Source organism: Macrotis lagotis, chromosome 6 (assembly GCF_037893015.1).
Source record: "Macrotis lagotis isolate mMagLag1 chromosome 6, bilby.v1.9.chrom.fasta, whole genome shotgun sequence".
In the NCBI taxonomy this organism is placed as follows: domain Eukaryota; kingdom Metazoa; phylum Chordata; class Mammalia; order Peramelemorphia; family Peramelidae; genus Macrotis; species Macrotis lagotis.
In genome coordinates, this window is record NC_133663.1 from 17,101,822 (window position 1) to 17,119,757 (window position 17,936).

General features: G+C 39.8%; 2 long non-coding RNA genes across 3 annotated transcripts in view; both read left to right on the forward strand.

Annotated features, from left to right (window-relative positions):
- Positions 1 to 17,936, forward strand: part of LOC141490668 (uncharacterized) — a 127,842-nt gene that overhangs the window by 36,783 nt on the left and 73,123 nt on the right. The gene's annotated exons all lie outside the window — the stretch shown is intronic.
- On the forward strand, positions 874 to 17,408 carry LOC141490669 (uncharacterized). The gene is made up of 3 exons (XR_012469305.1): positions 874 to 4,170; positions 9,349 to 9,488; positions 9,988 to 17,408. It is a non-coding gene; the product is annotated as an uncharacterized LOC141490669 (long non-coding RNA).

A 17,936-nucleotide genomic window follows, 5' to 3' on the forward strand; every position in this document is an offset into this window, starting at 1 on the left:
TTTTGCCTTCCCGTATATTATATTCCAAGCCTTAAGAGCTTCCAATGTAGTTGCTGCTAAGTCCTGTGTGATCCTGACTGCAGCTCCACAATATTTGAACTGTGTCCTTCTGGCTGCTTGTAATATTTTCTCTTTGACTTGCGAGTTCTAGAACTTGGCTATAATATTCCTAGGGGTTGGTTTTTTGGGGATCTCTTTCTTGGGGGGATCGGTGGATTCTGTCCATTTCTATTTTGCCCTCTGCTTCTAGAATATCAGGGCAATTTTCCTGTAGTAATTCTTTGAAAATGATGCCAAGGCTCTTTTCCTGCTCATGACTTTCAGGTATTCCAATAATTTTTAAGTTATCTTTCCTAAGTCTGTTTTCCATATCAGTTGTTTTTTCAATGAGATATTTCACATTTTCTTCTAATTTTTCATTTTTTTGGTTTTGGAGTAATGAGTCCTAATTTCTTGTAAATTCATCAATCTCCCTGAGTTCCATTCTTTGTCTGAAGGATTTGTTCTCCTCAGAGAGTTTTCTTATCTCTTTTTCCATCTGGCCAATTTTGCTTTTTAAACCATTCTTCTCCATAACTTTTTGAACTGTTTTATCCATTTGACCTAAGCTGGTTTTTAGCATGCTATTTTCTTCAGAATTTTTTTGGATTTCCTTGACTAAGCTGCTGACTTCATTTTCATGTTTTTCCTGCATCTCTCTCCTTTCTTTTCCCAGTTTTTCTTCCAACTCCCTTATTTGATTTTCAAAGTCTTTTTTAAGCTCTGTCATAGCCTGAGCCCAATTTCTGTTTTTCTTGGAGTCTTTAGATGCAGGAGCTTGTATTTCCTCATCTTCAGACTGAGTATTTTGATCCTTCTTGGGCTCACATGCAAAATATTTTTCAATCGTGTTCCTCTTGTTTCTCTGCTTGCTCATTTTCCCAGCCTGAGCATGGTTTTGGGGTGCTTCCTGAGCTTTTGGGACACTCCCACAAGGATCTCAGTGTGTGAGACTCTGTCCTCCCTCCTGGTCTGTGAATGACCATATGCTTCCCCCTCTGCCATGGGGCTGAGGTAGGGGGGCCCTGTTTTTCTATGGGGGGCCTAGACTTCGATCAGGATCTGAATGTGGTCAGAGCCCCAGAGTCCTGTTCCGGGGGCAGAGGACAGAGCTCGGCAGTCTCTCTCTTCACTCCCCTCCCTTGGTTCAATGGGCTCATGACCTGGGGGCTTCTGCTTACCTGCTCCGCCTGCTTCTGTTCCTGGATCTGGGCAGCAGAAAGACACTGTGGCTGAGGTTCCCCACTGTTCACCTACTTTGTGCCCGGTGCTCCCTGGAGTGCAGCTCCAGAAACTCCCCTGCTGCTGTGAGCCAAGGCTCCTAGCGCCCTGGGGCTGCCTCTGGGAGGCTGATGTTCTTTCGCTCTGGTGCGCTGCCCCTCTGACCCTGGGGAGCAGAGCCTTTCTGCTCTTTTCCAGGTTACCTTGAGTAGGAGAACTGCCTCATTGGGTCCCTCTGTGGGTTCTGTCTCTTAAAAGTTTAGTTAGAGTCATTAGCTTATGAGTTTTATGAGAGAGCTTCTAAGAGAAGTTGCTCTCTTGTTGCCATCTTGGTTCTGCCCCCAGCTTTCACTCTTATCTACTTCCATCAGATTTTATTTTCTGAGCCTGGTCCTATAGGCCTTCACATGACATGCTAATCATTTTGATGGAAATTTATTTTTTCCCTGTCACACTGACCCCCTCAACTTGGGGAACAAAGTGCCAATGCTTTTATTCTCAGATAGGACCACAAGAGAGAAGGCACCTCATCCCCTGCCTCAGGGAATGATGCCAACTCTGGATTTCTAAGAGGTGTTGAGTCAATCTACCAAGGTTAGAGAGAGCATCACTGCTGCACTTTGTCCCTCTAACAGATACAACAGCCAGAAATGACTTTACCACATTGTTTATAACATGCCAGAAATTCCTAGCAGCCTACATCCTAGGAAGCAAGAGCTATGGGCATTTCATTGAAATAGCATCCTGGGTATTCCTTGTGAATGGTCGACACAAAGAGAAGTATGGATTAACTAACATTGCCAAGATGTAGTGCTGCCTGCATTCTTGTTTCCTATTCCCAGAAATTGCTGCATTTTGTGTTTTGGAATTGTACAATTTATATTAGGAAGGGCCTGAGAATTCATCTAGATCAAATATCTCATTTTACAGAGGAGAAAACTGAGGTCTAGGGAGGTAAAGTTGCTTCCTCCACGTCACAGGAACAGGTGGGCAATCCAATTCAGATCCATTTGTGTAGGACTCCTCACTGGTGGAAACTAATCTTTCTCCCCATCACTAGGCTTCCAGTTGGTCCGGAGCAATCAGCCCTCTATGGCCAGTTTAGTCAATTCATTCAATAAACATTTATTAATTGCCTACTTTATGCCAGGCTAGAGATGCAAAAAGAGGCAAAAGACAGAACTTGCCCATATTGAGTTTACAGCCTAATAACACATGCAAACATACATACCTACAGATACATATATGTTTGTATACACATAATGCAGACACATAAAGAAGCTATAGACTGGATGTGTTGTAAATACTTAAGAAAGGAAAGGCACTGGAATGGAGAAGGGTTGTAGAACCTTCTATAGAAAGTGGTATTTTGGTTAGGACTAAAGGAAGCCCGAGAAGTCAGAAGTTAGAGGGGGAGAGAGAGAGCATCCCAGGAAGAGGGTCAGACAGAAAGAACCAAGAGATGGGAGATCTTGTTTGTGGAACAAGCAGGAGGCTAGTGTCACAGAATGGAACAGAAGGTGTTTCTAGCTACCTCTATGTTCTGATGAGATCTATAGACTACTCTCGAAATGATGCTATTAATTATCTAAAAGATAGGATTACAAAGGGAATCAATTATATTGAAATAATTATCTACCTATTTAAAGTTAAATCTCTGTCTTTGTTTATGTCTATGTCTATATATATAAACAAAACCAAGTTCATGGACCCCAGGTTAGGAACTTTAGTTCATGTTACTAACTTAGGTCATGATTTAATTCATATGTAAGAGACTAAGGGTTACACATGACTAAATGACCAACAGTCCCAATTGTATTGTACATAGCTGAATAACACTCTTAGATTAAAATGGGGCTCAAAAGGTCAAATCGTGATCCATAATTCCCACACTCTCTGGAACATATGAATATTATGTTCAGACTTCAAAGCCTCCCGGCTACCATCTTTAAATGTGCATTATCTCAATCATGGTTTATAACGAACAGAGCAAAGCAATGATGCTGGGATGCAGAGTACTAGCTCCATGTTTCAACAAAATACATAGATAAAAATGGACAGTCTAGCTACCCCTTGCCAGTGTTAATGAGATAAAATTATCAGTGAAAATCACTTGGCTCTGGAGAAGCAGAGAAAGGGAAGACAAAGGGCACTGGGAGTTTGAGAGGAAGCTTTCAGGAACGGGGGCGCGGGGAGCAATCATGATTTAATCTATCAATTTAGTTTGTGGTCACATGGGTCTTCTCACCATTTCCTTCCTTTGGAAGCAGAAAGTTGGGCTCTGACAGAATTCTGATTAAAGGCAGCTTGTTGTGAATAGGATGTTGGTTTTGGAGTCAGGAGACCCATTGTGGAATCCTGCTTCTGACACAGCCTAGCTGTTGGACCTTGGGCAAAGCACTTGACCTCTTTGATCCTCAGTTTTCATATCAAAAAATGAGAAGGGTCAACCAAATGAATGCTAAGGTTCTTCTCTCACTGTTAAATATGTAAGCAAGCAATTGGTGTTGGCAAATTAACCATTTCCTGAGCACTGTATCTGACTGAATATGGATGCTCCTTTGCAAGTTGAAAGGCTCTTATTTCTTCCAATACATTACCCATCCTGCTCCCTAGACTCCACTACATTACCATAACTATAACTCATCGGAGAACTGCCTTCTCAAAATGAATTTACTTATATCTCCAGCAGGCATTTCTTGACCAAAATACATCTTGTTCAACAATCCATCTAAGAAGATCTGTTTTGGAGCTATTATCACTCCCATATTGTCTACAATGATTAGATATGAAATATTCTGAAGAGGTGACAGCTATATACTGGAGGTAGAAGGGACACATAGATATCTATGATGATCGATTATCTCTTTGGGGCTATAAGGGATTCCTGAGGCCATTCTTCTGATGCTGGTAATTGGGGTAATTGATACGATTGGCAAACCAGCCTTGAAGTGTGTGTGGCAGAGTGTGGAGAAGGGAGTAAGGTGTGAAAAGATCTAGCATGGGAAAAGAGGAGTATGGCATGACTATGTGGGAGAAAGAGAGTGAAAATGTGGCTACATCTTTTTTGGAGATGCAATTTCTGGGCAGTTTAAGCAAATTTTTTTCGGATGTAGATTCTTGGAGAGTTTAGTTTATTCCTTAGGGTAAATGACAAATTAGAAAATATGGGAATATTAAAATTAAGTAAACATGCTGTGTCAGGCCCCACTTGCCTACATGAATGAGTATGCACTGACTCCTCCTGCCAATGTCACTAGGACATGGAATAGTGATGATCAAACTTGATAGATAGTATGTTTGTCATCATTTTGAGCTGTTGATGGCTTTCACATGGGAAGGGAGACTGACTGGGGGGGGGCAGTGAGGGAAAAATGTGAACAGACTTAGAGCCCAAGATTTAGAGGAGTGTGAGTTCATATCTCTGAGGTTACCTTCTTCTTTGCTCCAGTTTCTTCCAAATTTAAAAAAAAGTCTGAAAATCAACTTCCCCAAACAATCTTGTGATCCACAGATAATGCATAAGTCAAATCAAAACTCAATGAATAATGCATGAGAATATTAAAGTTTTGTCCATGCATGAAAAACAAAGTGGAAATTTTAGCAATTATTTGGACTATTTATTCGAAGAAATTATTTTTACTTAAAATATCCAAATAATTTGTCAAAGCATTTTTTCTCTTCCCCTTCCCTCACCTCCTGAATCATTTTATCATCCATAGAAGGGAGCCTGGATGAAATGTTATTAAATACTAGGGACTGTGCTAAGTGCTTAGGTGGTAAAGAGAAAAGCAAGGCAATCATTGCTGTCAAGGAGCTCACTTTCTTGAGGGAGAGAGAGAGCCAGTATCTAGAGGAGGTTTCAGCTACAAGTCAAAAGGAAAAGAGTCCTTGGAAGCAGATGAAAAGCTGATGGGAAGGCATCTTCCTTAATGTCTTTTCCATTAATGAAACCATATCCATTTGTGATGTTGAGCCACTGGATGGGACCAGATCACTGATGGTGTGAATTTGATTTTTTGGTCTTTCATGTCTGTGGTTGTTGAGGAATTGGGGGCTCTACACAGGTTGCTCCCTGAACGATGATTGGACCAGTGTGTATATATGTGGGTAATATGTGTATGTGTGTGTGTGTGTGGGGGGATCCATGTCATAGCTATACTACTTAGTGTTAGATGTGTTTCCTCACTGTGATAATGGGCAGTTCTCTATAGCTAGAGAAACAGAAGATAATTCTTAAGACCAAGTTTTCTTCATGAAGGAAAATAAAACTGTTAGATACTGATTTGTCCAAGTTTACATAGATAATAGGTAACAGCAGAGGATTGCTAGGTAGTGCCATAGGGCGTAGAGGGCTGAGTCTGGAGTCAGATTACTCTCTCTGAGATCCAATTTGGCTTCAGATGCTTCCTAGCTGAATGACCTTGGGCAAGTAACTTCACCCTGCTTTCCTCAGTTTCCTCATCTGACAAATGAGCTGGAGAAGGGAGTGGAAAACCATCTCAGGACCTCTGCCAAGAAAATTCCAAATGGGGTCATGAAAAGTTGGACACAACTGAAAAAAAATCACTGAATGGCAAACCCATGTTATCTGACTCTAAATTCCAGCACAAAGATCTTTAAATTAGAAAAGAAATGATTGTAGTAAAATTTTAATAAACAAGTCACCAAAAATATATATTTTAATATTTAATATTTATTCTCATTTTATACAAATAATGTTTTTATACATTGATAAAATATTCTTGTTTAAGAGTAAAAATACCCCCTCCCCCCAAAAAATATAGACTTGCTTGAGCAATAAAAGGGAGAGAAAAAATTAAAATTAAAAAAATAATAGTAATAATTGTAGGTATGGCCAGGTGGCGCAATGGACAGAGCACTAGCCCTGGAGCCAGGAGCACCTGAGCCCATATCTGGCCCCATACACCCAAAAATCACTCAGCTGTGTGACATGCAAGCCACCCCAACCCCACTGCCCTGTAAAAACCAAAAAAAGAAAAAAAAAGACCCAAAATAAAATAAAATAAAATGGTAATAATAGTAGGGGTGGCTGGGTGGCGGACAGAGTATTGGCCCTTGAGCCAGGAGCACCTGGGTCCAAATCCGACCTCAGACACCCAACGATCACCGTGCTACTGTGGCCCCAGGCAGGCCACCCAGCCTCATTTGCCCTGTACCCCTCCCCCAAATAATAATAATAAAAAATGTGCTTCAGTCTTTGTTCCAACACCAACAAATTTGTCGTGGGTGGATCACATTCTTTATGATAAATCCATGGCAAAAGTTACTTCCATATTTTTCCACTGTTGCCATTGCTGATCGCAACTCCCTCCTTTCGTATTTCTCCACTACCATGTACTATATTTTCTCTCTCCTTTCACTCTGACTCTGCTGTAGGGTTGCTGAGTGATGCAGCGGACAGATCCCTGGTCCTGGGGCTAAGAGACCCCAAGCCCCTATACCACCCCTTAGGCCCAGCATCCACCTGGCCCTATGGTCCTGGACAGTCCTTCCAATCCCAGCCCCTTGCAAGAAGTAAAAAAGAAAATGTGTTATATCTGACCACTCTGCCCCCATGGTCCATCCTCTCCTCCTTTATTCACATCCCCACCCCTTCCCCCTGCTCCCCCCTCCTTCTTACTCCAGATGTCTATACCCCATTGAGTATATATGCTGTTTCCTCTCCTAGCCACCTCTGATGAGAGCGAAGATTCCCTCATTCCCCCTTGCCTTCCCCCCTTCCATATTATTGCAATAGTTCATTGTAATAAAGAAAAATCTTATTATATGAAATATCTTGGCCTATTCCCCCTCTCCTTTTTCTTTCTTCCATTGCATTTCCCTTTTTTCCTATTGACTCCATTTTTACACCATATTTAATCTTCAAATTCAGTTTTCTCCTGTGCTTCAACTATAAAAGCTCCCTCTACCTGCTCTATTAACTGAGAAGGTTCATATGAGTATTATTAGTGTCATTTTTCTATGCAGGAATACATGCAGTTCATCCTCATTAGGTCCCTCATATTTTCCCCTTCTCCTCCAATCTCCATGCTTCACCTGAGTCCTGTATCTGAAGATCAAACCTTCTGTTGAGCTCTGGCCATTCCAAAAGGAACATTTGAAATTCCCCTGGTTCATTGAAAGTCCATCTTTTTCCCTGGAAGAGTACATTCAGCCTTGTTGGGTAGTTCATTCTTGGCTGCATTCTAAGCTCTTTTGCCTTTCAGTATATTATATTCCAAGCCCTACGAGCTTCCAATGTAGTTGCTGCTAAGTCCTGTGTGATCCTGACTGCAGCTCCACGATATTTGAACTGTGTCCTTCTGGCTGCTTGTAATATTTTCTCTTTGACTTGGGAGTTCTAGAACTTGGCTATAATATTCCTAGGGGTTGGTTTTTTGGGGATCTCTTTCTTGGGGGGATCGGTGGATTCTGTCCATTTCTATTTTGCCCTCTGCTTCTAGAATATCAGGGCAATTTTCCTGTAGTAATTCTTTGAAAATGATGTCAAGGCTCTTTTCCTGATCATGACTTTCAGGTATTCCAATAATTTTTAAATTATCTTTCCTAAACCTGTTTTCCATATCAGTTGTTTTTTCAATGAGATATTTCACATTTTCTTCTAATTTTTAATTTTTTGGTTTTGGAGTAATGAGTCCTAATTTCTTGTAAATTCATCAATCTCCCTGAGTTCTATTCTTTGTCTGAAGGATTTGTTCTCCGCAGAGAGTTTTCTTATTTCTTTTTCCATCTGGCCAATTTTGCTTTTTAAACCATTCTTCCCCTCAACTTTTTGAACTGTTTTATCCATTTGACCTAAGCTGGTTTTTAGCATGCTATTTTCTTCAGCATTTTTTTGGATTTCCTTAACTAGGCTGCTGACTTCATTTTCATGTCTTTCCTGCATCTCTCTCATTTCTTTTCCCAGTTTTTCTTCTAACTCCCTCATTTGATTTTCAAAGTCTTTTTTGAGCTCTTTCATAACCTGAGCCCAATTTCTGTTTTTCTTGGAGTCTTTAGATGCTCATCTTCAGACTGAGTATATTGATCCTTCTTGGGATCATAGATAATGTATTTATCAATCGTGTTCCTATTATTTCTCCGCTTGCTCATTTTCCCAGCCTGAGCCTGGTTTTGGGGTGCTTCCTGAGCTTTTGGGACACTCCCACAAGGATCTCAGTGTGTGAGGTTCTGTCCTCCCTCCCAGTCTGTGAATGACCATAAGCGCCCCCCTCTGCCATGGGGCTGAGGTGGGGGAACCCTGGTTCTATGGGGGTGCCTAGTCTGCAATCAAGCTCTAAATGTGGTCAGAGCCCCAGAGTCCTGTTCCGGGGGCAGAAGACAGAGCTCTGCAGTCTCTCTCTTCACTCCCCTCCCTCAGCTTAATGGGCTCCTGCCCTGGAGGCTCCTGCTTACTTGCTCCACCTGCTTCTTCTGTTCCTGGATCTGGGCTTCGGTGGCCATGCTGCTCACTGTGTGCCCTGAGGTCTGGGCTTCATGTGCTGAGGTCCCCCGCTGTTCCCCTACTTTGTGCCCGGTACTCCCTGGGGTGCAGCTCAGGAGACTCCCCCGCTGCTGTGAGCTGAGGCTCCCAACACCCTGGGGCTGCCTCCAGGAGGCTGAAGTTCTTTGGCTTTGGCAGGCCACCCCTCCGGCAGGCCGCCCCTCCGACCCCGGGGAGCAGAGCCTTTCTGCTCTTTTCCAGGTTACCTTGAGTAGGAGAACTGCCTCACTGGGTCCCTTTGTGGGTTCTGTCTCTCAAAAATTTAGAGTCATTAGTTTAGAAGTTTTATGAGAGAGTGCCTAAGACAGGATCTGTTCTTGTCACTGTCTTGGCTCTGCCCCCCAAAATATATTTTTCAAGAAAGATTTTATGGGGTTAGAATATGGGCATTTGTGATTCTTTTGGAAGATGGAGGGAGTTCAGGTAATTGAGAAGGGAAAAAGGAAGACATGTTGGCCTCAGAAGGATGTACAATTCTGATCTATTTATTAGTATCAATTATTATCAAATTTTTACTAAAGCTTGTGTTGAGCACATACTCAGAGTTTTCCCTTGTGTTTGGACCCTTTCCCATGTGTTAGGTGCTCTGCTGGTGCAGCCTTCCAGGTCCCAGAGGAACCTCCAGGTTACAATAAAAGATTTGAGGGGGATATTTGTGGAGGAGCATAAGAATAAAGAAATACAGACATGGACATTCACATAAGGACTTCTCAGTGGTAAGGTAAAGAGAATGGTGATCCTGGAGTCAGGAAACCTGAGTTCAAATTTTGCCTCCGAGATTAACTAGTAATGTGATCCTGAGCAATTCACTTATCTGTTCTCAGCCTCAGTTCCCTCCTTTGTCAAATGAAGATAAAGATAGTACTTTGCATAGTTATTGTGAGGATTAAATGAGATGACCCAGCAAAACCCTTTGCAAACCTTCAAGTTTTCTATTAAGGGTGTGGCTCATAGTTTGTTATCTTAGTTAGCTAAATATCCTCAAATGGATCCAATTCAAAGAGCAGTGAGGTTGATTTCAAATCTCCCAATAAAAGAATGAAAGAATTCATACTACTTTATGTTTTCCACATGTCATAGACCTCTGAGGCGCTCTGCATTGTTTCCATCTGGGAAGACATAAAGAATAGGATGAAGTTGAAAGTTTCACTTTTTTTTTATTTCAAGGATTTATGAGATACAGGCCAACCTGAGTTAACTTTCTTTTTTCTTTTTGGCAGCGGGGTGAAAGCATCCTTACTGCAGTTAATGCCTCTGCCTTGTACTGCTACATTTGGGATGAGAGGGAGGATTAAAACCAAGTTGACAGCTATTGTGAAGACAAATTAGAAAACTACCAGAGTTGGAAGGGGAGACAGTGCTGATTGTTCTGCCTTGTGACTTCCCAGGCTTGGTGCTCTGGTTGGGTAATAATCATCTGCAGCATAAACCATTGAGCAGCTTTTTAATCGTCATTTCTAATGCTGCTCAAAGCTGTGTGACACTCTGGCCCTTCACTTATCTCTAAAATGAAGCTGTTGAGTTCTTTATTGCTCCTTCTGATTCAAAATCTGTACTCATGTATTTATATTGTATATTGCCATTTCTTTTAAGATAATAATCACTAAATGATCTTTGCAAATGGCAAAAATGATTTTCATTTGCTTTATTGCCATTTTCTTAGAGAGTAACATAAGAATTAATGGTATTCATGGTATCTGCCTTCAAGTAACTTGCATCCTAAAGTCAATTAAAATAGAGCAATTGGGCAGGGAAGTTCACCTGATCACCTGGGGGAGGGGAACTCTAGGGACATTTAAGTTAGCAAAGAGTTACTCATGGAAACTGCCTCTTGAAGTTATCATCAATGGAAAAACTAGTATTGGACCCTGGAAACCCAAACCATTTTGTTTGAAAATATAATCTACTTCAAAGACATTCAAGACCTGGAAGAATTTCTTTAAAAAATAAACCAAAAACCAATCTCATTGTATTTTAGCAGGGTAGAAGATAAAGTTGTAAAAGGCAGTATGTAGTCTCAGGAGTATGCAACTCTAGCAGCTTATGGACATTTTCCATGTTGGCTCATATGTTACCTTTTTCATTTTTTTATTTTTGTGCCTTTGGGGTCACAGGACCTAGGTTCAAATACAACTTTCAGATATTTACTATCTGAATCCTGGGCAAGTCATAATCTCCTGGGCCTCAGTTTCCTTATCTGTAAAATGAAGGAATTAGACAAAGTATCATCTCTGGTCCTGTTTAACTCTAGAGTTATGATCATTTGTAAAGAAATGCAACCAGACTAATTATTTACATGGTAGAATTTCTTAAATTTGAAGACTTTCTTATTTTTCAGCATAGAAAAAGAAAATGTTATGTTATTGAACACAAGTTTTCTATGGAAATCATCTCAAGATGAACTGACTGACCCCGCAGTTAATCGATTTATCCAGGTTTAACATTGTCACTGATACCAATGAAGAAGAATGGCAAACTCTTAATCTAAAGCAGGATTCTTGAGTTTTAAGTCATATATAAATTCACGGATCAGTGGGGGGGGATGTTTTGCATTAGGGAAAAATATCTTGGAAAGAATAATTTCAAATAGGCTAAATATTTCTACCACTCTATATGTCACTATGGATTAAAATAAAAGTCATAGAAAGTTTAATGATGTTTGTTTATTCATTTTCCTAGCTGTAACATACTCTTTGTGATCCCTCTTGAGGTTTTCTTTGCAAAGATAGTGGAATGGTTTAACTTCCTTCTGCAGATCTTTCTACAGAAGAGAAAACTGAGGCAAACATGGTGAAGTGACTCACCCTAGTCACATAACTAGTAAGTGTCTGAGGATAGATTTGAACTCAGATCTTCTTGACTCTGGACCTCTGGCTCTATTCATTGAATAACTTTGCCCCACTTAATGATGTGGTTCCTTCAAATGAAAATTTCCCCTTGTTTTATAATGAGGGTTTTTTTTTAAAGGGTAATAAACCTATTTTGAAGAAAGTTCCTAGAAATCAAAATAGTAAACACCACCAAAGGAAAGGATTAAAAGGAAATAAATGGAAGCAAATTATGTACACAAAATAAAAAAAAAGTAACAGTTTTGGTAAGCATTCAGAATGTTTGCTTTCAGAAGTGCTCTTATTTTTTTTTTTTAGGTTTTTTGCAAGGCAAATGGGGTTAAGTGGCTTGCCCAAGGCCACACAGCTAGGTAATTATTAAGTGTCTGAGTCCAGATTTGAACCCAGGTACTCCTGACTGCAGGGCCAGTGCTTTATCCACTATGCCACCTAGCGGCACCCCCCTGCTTTTTTTTAGAAAAAAAAGGAATGAATTTTCTTCCATTTCATCAATTTCTACAATTAATTTTCAGAAAAGAAGGGAAAGTCACCAAGTGTACTTGCAGTATACATCCCATGAATACAGATTTTTAACTAACAAAGATATAGATGGTCCTAAGGTAAATGTCAGTGATTCTGAGCAGCCTGTCTATTTTACATGGTAAAGTTGTTGGGAATCTTATGGTCTTGTTGGGAATAACTCACTTTTCCTGGATCTCTGAGCAGTAAAAATCAAATGCAATAAAACTTTGAATTGCTGAAACTGTCAGGGAATGAACTGTTCCAGATAGTTGAATCAAAAGTGATCCTGTAACTGAAACCCAATGCAAACCTTGAGAGTACCATATAAATGTCAGCCATTATCATTATCATTATTATTAGCTGAGGCTTTGTTGATTTTTGCACTATTAAAAAGGAACTATTTGGATTTCAATGGGAGCAATAGGTGGGACCACTGTGGAGGCACCAGAGGAGAAAGGAGACAAAGATGAGGAGGTGGAGGTGGTTTGGAACCAATGGAGGAAATACTTGAAGTATTTCTGTCCAGGAGGTCATGGTTCTATTGCAATTTTGAAATACTCCAGTAATCATTTGGATGTTTTTTTTTCTAAAATATATGGCAAAAGTTTTTTTTTAATTTTCTTTAAAATATACTAGACATATTTCACCTCCTTATAACTTTGGGTTATCATTATGAGCATTGATGATCATATTCATCCTGTTCTAGAGTTTATGGGGTGTTTAGGGAAGACAAACACCTCTGTTGTGAGGGCTTGCATTTCAGGGCTGTTCATCCACCTTTGTCTCTACCTATCACTCGGCTCTCACCTGTGACTCCAAGAAGCTGTAGCCGCATAGTGACCTCATCCTGGGAAAACCATCTCAGCAGATGGGAAAAACCAGGGTGAGGGCAATCGATGGGCCTCAACTCTGTTGGTGATTAGCATAGTGTCTACCCCAAGTATGGGCATCTAAGGTTCTGTCCTAGTCTGAGATGCTGCAATTCTAAATGGGTTTCATAAAAATCAAATACAGCTACAAGTGGCATTGTCCCCCTCTGCCACACTGTCTGAGGGACTGGCTCCTGGGAATCTTCAAAAGTTGGAAGTGCCATCCTGAGACAAAGTATGATTACATCATAATCTCTCTGGTGTTTGCTTGGCAACATGTAGAAATTCTCCATAGGAAAGATAGCGACACAATATTTATGTTAGTTGTTTGTTACTTTGGTTTTCTTTTTCTTTTTTTATTTATTTAAGGCAATAGGTTTAAGTGACTTGCCCAAGGACACACAAAGTGTCTAAGGCTGGATTTGAACTCAGGTCATCCTGACTCCAGGGCTGGTGCTCTATCCACTGCGCCACCTAGCTGACCCTTACTTTGATTTTCTAATCCTTGGCTTATGATTTAATGTTCTTCATCACCTACATAATTTTTAATTGGTTTTGGGAAGACATGTCATACAAAGTACAATGGTCATATATTAGTATTCCACTTTTCTCAGGGTCAGACTTCTAGAAAAAAAATCAGCCATCATGACTGTAGTCATGGGTTCAGAAGTTAGCATGAAAAGGAAAGTCCACTTGGGGACAAATCATCAAGTCCTGAGATGAGCCATTTGTACATGTGGAGCTGATGGAAACATGATGACAGCAGAGCTAAGAAACAGAATTATTGGGATCACATTACTTTCTTCATCTTTTTTGTTAGGACACTAGTCTGGAGACATTGGGTATAAGGGTCAACAGCTTTATCTGCCATCTTTAGGGAAGAGAGGAGAATTGGAAGAGAAGCAAGCAGAGAGATGTGGGATTAACAGATATAGGATGAGAATCATAATAATATAATTTTATTGAAAACAAGAGAAGAGACATTTTGAAAGAAGGAGGTTACAAGTGATTTCCAATCAAGACTGGAACATTTTCCACGAGATTCTCCTAACTGGGGTAGAGAAGGCTGAAGGATGCAATATAGCTGTGAATGAATAAAGTTGATGTGAGGGTTTTGGAGAGGAGAGAACTTTTTTTCATTCCTTCTTTGAAAGAGACACTGCTGATTCCCACTTTTCTTTAAGGTTAATTCCAAGGAGGAGAAAAATAAAGTCTATCTTGCTTACATGGAAGGGAACTTGGTTCCTCAACATTTTTTTGATTTCTAGCTTACCTCCCTAAAGTCATTGAAGAATTTCCCTTGGGTGAGATTAGGGCCTCTTTTAGTTAGTTAAGCTCTCATTGTTAAAGAGTTCATTCACTCTAGTATATTTTTTTGTTTTATTCTAATCTGAAAGATTCCAATTTTTTTGAGGGTAAATGGATCTCATTATTTGCTATTTGTTATGGTCTTTTGTGTAATTAGTATTTTGTAGGAAGGGGACAAATCAGAGGCCGAAAGCTTGGGCTATCCTTCCCTTTCAAGAAATACTGATCAAGGAAGCTAGAAAGTTTTTTTCCCAAACCAATCATGCCATTAGATCAGTGATGTCTAGTTTAGAGAGTATCCCTCTCTCAGAGGAGAACAGAGTGGTCAACCTTGTGGCCCCTTCTACTGCTTCCAAGGCAGGAACTTCAGTCTCCCTTGTAGAAGGCCAGGGCAAGAATCCAGAGATATTTATCAATATATCAGTACCTGCCCTTGAGATACCTTTCTTTACATGTCAAGTGGACATAATTATTTACATGAGCAGCACAAATTATACACAGTCAATAGTATCAAATGCTATAGCAAGATGGAGAAAGACTAAGACATGTCTATGCCAGTTAAAAGGTCTTTAGTTTGCCATTTTTTTAAGTTTTTGCAAGGCAAATGGGGTTAAGTGGCTTGCCCAAGGCCACACAGCTGGGTAATTATTAAGTGTCTAAGGCTGGATTTGAACTCAGGGACTCCTGACTCCAGGGCCGGTGCTTTATCCACTGTGCCACCTAGCCACCCCCTAGCTTGCCATTTCAATGGATTGTTAAGGATAGCTACCATATGGGTTTTATTAGCTTATCATTTTAGTAGGTTGGTAGGAAGAGGTACCAGATGGGTTGGTGAGGCATTGGCGCAGACCTCTCATTTGAAAAATATGGCAGTGAAAGGCTGGTGAGAAGTATGGTATTAATTGGAGAGGGTACTGTAATTAGGCAATATTGCCTTTGTTACTGTTATTGTTCAAGAAAGGGGAGACCTGTGTATCATAGGCATAGTGCTAGAAGGGACTTTAGGCATTAGCTGACCTGGGTTTCTCATTTTGCTGATAATGAAATGAAGTCTTGGGGGGGATAAGAAACATCATATGTCTTCTGTACTGGGTCAAAAAGCTAGTGTTTGTAGGCAACAAAAAGAAAAAGGAGATTTATAGGAAAAAATGTAGATAAGAGAAAGGGAAAAGGAGAAAGGGGGAAAATTGAGAGAGAAAAGAGTCCAGAGGAGGTAAATATGGGAGGAAGCTGGTAAAAAGAGATTAATAGTACAGTGGATAGAATCCAGAAACCTCAGTTCAAAGCTGCTCTCAGATACTAGCTGTGTGATCTTGGGCAAGTCACTTAACCATTATCTGCCTTAGTTTCCTCATCTGTAAAATAGGATGAACAACAGTGCTTACCTGAAAGCATCAATGAGATAATATCTGTAGAGTACTTAGCTAGGTGCTTAGTGTATAGTAAGTGCAACCTCCCTTTTCTTTTTCTTTTTTTCAGATTTTTGCAAGGCAAATGGGGTTAAGTGGCTTGCCCAAGGCCACACAGCTAGGTCATTATTAAGTGTCTGAGGTTGGATTTGAACTCAGGTCAGGGCCAGTGCTTTATCCACTGCACCACCTAGCTGTCCCAAACTCCCTTTTCTGAGGTTGCTAGGAATATGGTGATTAGAAATGAAGATCCTAGACTTGGCACAATTCATTAAGGTTTCTTTTACCAATGTGATCATGAGATAAAGCTAAGTTTTCTTTTATTTTTCCAGATCAGAGTTAAAGGATTCATTAGGAAACAGACACCCTGTGAAAATCTGGCTGGATCAAAGCTTTCCAATAGAAGTGAAAGCAATTTCCAACTGTGGTTCTTTCTGCCAATTCTTCCCATTACATTTATTGAGAATTTTGATAGATTCACACTTAATCCTGCAAATCAAGTGGTCACTTCCTTTTCAAGCTTCCTTCTGACACATAGGCTTAAACCCTCTTCCTAAAAATGAACCTCTAATCAGGTTTACATTATACGGAATTGAGATTTTTTTCCTGTAATTTTTATCAGTAATATCATCTTTGATTGGTAATATCATCAAATTTGATAGATTAAAATAATAAGTCTGAGTTTTTTTTTCATAACAGGTCATCATTAGTGAATATTAAATGTCAGGCATAGTTCATAGTTCCTGTTTACAGTTCAAACAAGTACAGTGAAGAAAAAAGAATACGAAGAATGTTTAGGTTATCTTCACAAAAGGAAGAGAATTATCAATAACACTGTGAAAAGCAGGGAGAAAAATGTGAAAGATGTTCCAAGTAGTCATCCTAAAGTTTTAATAATGTCCAGACTTGAGCAAAATACTTGATTTTGTCCAAAAACATGAAGAACACCAACATCCTTTGGAAATTCATAAAGAAATATGCAAAGGAACAGGAACATTGTCTTATATGTTCCATAAACTGAATATTTTTTAAAAAAATCAAAGATACACATTCTTTTTTAATTTATTTTTATTAAAGATATTATTTGATTTTTACAATTTCCCCCCAATCTTGCTCCCCCCCCCCCCACAGAAAGCACTCTGTCAGTCTTTATTTTGTTTCCATGTTGTACCTTGATCCAAATTGGGTGTGATGAGAGAGAAATCATATCCTTAAAGAGAAGAGAAGTCTAAGAGGTAACAAGATCAGACAATAAGCTATCTGGTTTTTTCTAAATTAAAGGGAATAGTCCTTGAACTTTGTTCAAACTCCACAGCTCCTTATCTGGATACAGATGGTACTCTGCAGACAGCCCAAAATTGTTCCTGATTGTTGCCCTGATGGAATGAGCAAGTCCTTCAAGGTTGAACATCACTCCCATGTTGCTGTTAGGGTGTACAGTGTTTTTCGGTTCTGCTCATCTCACTCAGCATCAGTCCATGCAAATCCCTCCAGGTTTCCCTGAATTCCCATCCCTTCTGGTTTCTAATAGAACAATAGTGTTCCATGACATACATATACCACAGTTTGCTAAGCCATTCCCCAATTGAAGGACATTTACTGGATTTCCAATTCTTTGCCACCACAAACAGGGCTGCTATCAATATTTTTGTACAAGTAATGTTTTTACCCTTTTTCCTCATCTCTTCAAGGTATAGATCCAGTAGTGGTATTGCTGGGTCAAAGGGTATGCACATTTTTGTTTCCCTTTGTGCATAGTTCCAAATAGCTCTCCAGAAGGGTTGGATGAGTTCACAGTTCCACCAACAGTGTAACAGTGTCCCAGATTTCCCACATCCCTTCCAACAATGATCATTATCCTTCCTGGTCATACTGGCCAATCTGAGAGGTGTGAGGTGGTACCTCAGAGAAGCTTTAATTTGCATTTCTCTAATAATTAATGATTTAGAGCATTTTTTTCATATGGCTATGGATTACTTTGATCTCATCTGTAAATTGCCTTTGACCATTTGTCAATTGGGGAATGGCTTTTTGTTTTAAAAATATGACTCAGTTCTCTGTATATTTTAGAAATGAGTCCTTTGTCAGAATCATTAGTTGTAAAGATTGTTTCCCAATTTACTACATTTCTTTTGATCATGGTTACATTGGTTTTATCTGTGCAAAAGCTTTTTAATTTAATGTAATCGAAATCATCTAATTGGTTTTTGGTGATGTTCTCCAACTCTTCCTT